The sequence below is a fragment of the Cyprinus carpio genome, chromosome B14 (assembly GCF_018340385.1).
Source record: "Cyprinus carpio isolate SPL01 chromosome B14, ASM1834038v1, whole genome shotgun sequence".
Taxonomy (NCBI): domain Eukaryota; kingdom Metazoa; phylum Chordata; class Actinopteri; order Cypriniformes; family Cyprinidae; genus Cyprinus; species Cyprinus carpio.
In genome coordinates, this window is record NC_056610.1 from 25,756,584 (window position 1) to 25,759,664 (window position 3,081).

A 3,081-nucleotide genomic window follows, 5' to 3' on the forward strand; every position below is an offset into this window, starting at 1 on the left:
CGAAAATTTACTTCAACAACTGGCTCCCTCGCTGACGAAAGAACAGACACACTACCGTAAACCAATCGACCCAGAACAGCGTTTGGCCGTGTGTTTACGGTGAGTTTGTTTACATTGTTATTCACTTCAATGAATGTTGTAAAAACATATGTGAAGCATTGTTAAAAACTAGTATTTGTCTATTTCTATTTCAGTTTTCTAAGCACTGGGGACTCGTACCGCACTATTGCGTCCAGCTTTCGACTTGGTGTGTCAACTGTGGCTTCGATAGTGAGTGAAACCTGTGATGCATTGTGGCACTGCCTCAGAGATGAACATTTGCCAGTGCCTACTGAAGAGATGTGGAGGAGTACAGCCAGGAGATTCCATGAAAGATGGAATTTTCCTAACTGCTTGGGAGCCATGGATGGGAAACACATATTCATCCAGGCCCCTGCAAACTCTGGTTCTCTATACTTTAATTATAAAGGTACATTCTCCGTTGTATTGCTGGCCTTAGTTGAGTCACAGATTACGGCTTCCCTGGTGAAGTTTGATGTAGAGCCGACAACAGTGGAGGAATCTTTGCCAATTGTACTGGGAAGGCACTCAGAGATGGAACTCACAGATGTTCCCCCGCAAGTGAACTTCAGGTGCTCCTGGGCTGGAGAAAGTTAACCATGTCATTGTGGTGGGATGAAGCTTTTCCGCTGAAACCATATCTCCTCGGCCATACCCTGGATGCCTTTCCCCTGAACAAGAGAAATTTTCAATTATCGTTTGTCTACGAGCATCTCTGAAAATGTATTTAGTAAGTGCATTGTTTTCCAAAGAACTTTACAGGTTCAACCTGGAAGTGTTGACAAAGTTGTCAAAGCTGCTTGTGCATTGTGCAAGTGGCTGCGCTTGAGCGAATGACCAGAATGCGTGCCACAGGGGGTGGCCATGATTGTGAGCAACCACTACAAGGCCTTGAACATTGTAGGAGGCAGCGGGCATCTGTGGAGGCCCCAAAATGTCAGAGAAGAACTGTACAAGAGTACTTCCAACTCACCAGCAGGAGAGATTTAGCAGCAGTATGACCATGTGAACCATGCTCTGGGGAACAGATAATATCAACCTGTAAATTTGAGCCATTTTAATTACATTTTCCATTGTGAAAACCGCTAGTGTATGTGTATATATACAATTTCTGTGAACTTGAATACACTTTCAAATCTATTGTCCTGTTCTTCATTAATTAATATGGCAGCACTCACCACAGCAAATTTATGTACGATACATGTTCTATCAAAGTTAAAGCATAGTTTTTTTTGCAAAATGTAAAGTATTTGGTCACTTCAACATATACTTATTTACAACTAAATGTAAGTTGTATTTTTGAAAATGTGTATTTTTAATAAACATTTTTACTAGCATTTTCTTTAAAATGTTCTCATTCCCTGCACAATGCTGCGCCCAAAATGGTTATGTTCCTGTAGATTGATAACTGTTGCCTATAAATGCAGTGACTCCATAAATAATAGGTCAAGAATACTTATGTACAAATATATGCCAAATCCCAAAATATGTTACAAAACCCCAAAATAAGTCACATAACCACAAACTAAGTCACTTAGAAATACACAAATATATATATATAAATGAAACTTTTTTTTTTTAATGAACTACAAGTTGGAATAACAATCACAAACATAAAGTAAACAAGGGAGTCAGAAAAGGTTGTGCAAATAAGTCACAATGACTGTAGTGCAAGTGAACGATAGTGCAAATAAACATTTATGAAATAGCCATTTTCAACTAAATTTCTTGAATGTAAAAAAACAAACAAAAAAAATACAGAATTAAAATGTATACAGTAAACATCTATTAGGGTAGCCAGTATAACAGGTATAACAGGTATAACAGTTCTCTTTTATCAAGATTTTTGTAATCGCTGTCTCGTTTGTCATATAGTTCTTTGTGTTCCGACACCAACGAGACCAGCAACTCTACATTCATCTTGCCTTGCATATTCTTAGTCTTATTATTCTTTATTTCCAAGTAGGCGGCTACTTTTGTGTATATCTTCTTTCGCCGTTAGGTATGTGTGCTCAACAAGACAGTTTTTGTGTTTGGCCCCCAAGTTGTGTTTTACTGTAACTTCAGAAGCTCAGACACGTGTGCAAAAAGCGCCATTCTCATTGGTCGTATAGTTTTTGACGCGGTGCGTCAAACCAAAAAAACGAACCAGAGGCGTTTTTTAAAAAATGACGCTTTTACGCGTGGCGTTTTTCACGTCGGGGTGCACACTCACATTGGCGCCCTTTGTTTAGTCACGAGGCGTTAAACATCGGCGAATATCGCGCGCGAAATTCATCCCGGTGTGAACAGGCCTTTAGTCTAGTCTTTGTGTGAAGCTGTCATTTTAGTTTTTATTAGTTTTAGTCACGTTCATACTCTTTTAGTCTAGTCTAGTTTTAGTCAATGAAAACTGATGACTTTTTAGTAATCCCATTCTATTTAACCCAGTCAATATAATATAAGTACCTAGTTGTATAGACGAAACCAACATTTTCTTTTAGCCAAACCCATTTCAAACAGGGTTATCTGATTATATTATTGTTACCTTATAGACTCAAGAATGCATCCATTCCAGACACGGAAGACACTCTGATTTGAATTTACAACATTTATTTTACCAACCAAACATGTTAGAAGTACACACACATAAATTTAAATAAAATAAATAAAAACAATAAATAAAATAAAATGAAATAAAATCTGCAAATTTTTCTCCCAAAGACGAACCCTGGCTGGCAGGCCATTGGTCCCTTCCTCTGTGTCAAGGCTGATTTATACTCGACACGTCCGCAAGTTTGCTTGGGTGAGCGCAGAAAACATGACGTCATCACGGTGTTGCCGGAAGTACGCTTTGAGTGTACGCTAACTAATTTCTTGTGGCGGAGTGCTCGGCATTTTTTTTAACTTTCTGCATAACTCCGCATCCGAAAGAAATACAGCCAATAGTTAAAGATTGTTTTAAGTTTGTACATTATCGGCGTTTGTGTGAAACAGAAGCAGTTTAATATGAAGTTCAAACTCCATAAGGTGAAGGGGAAT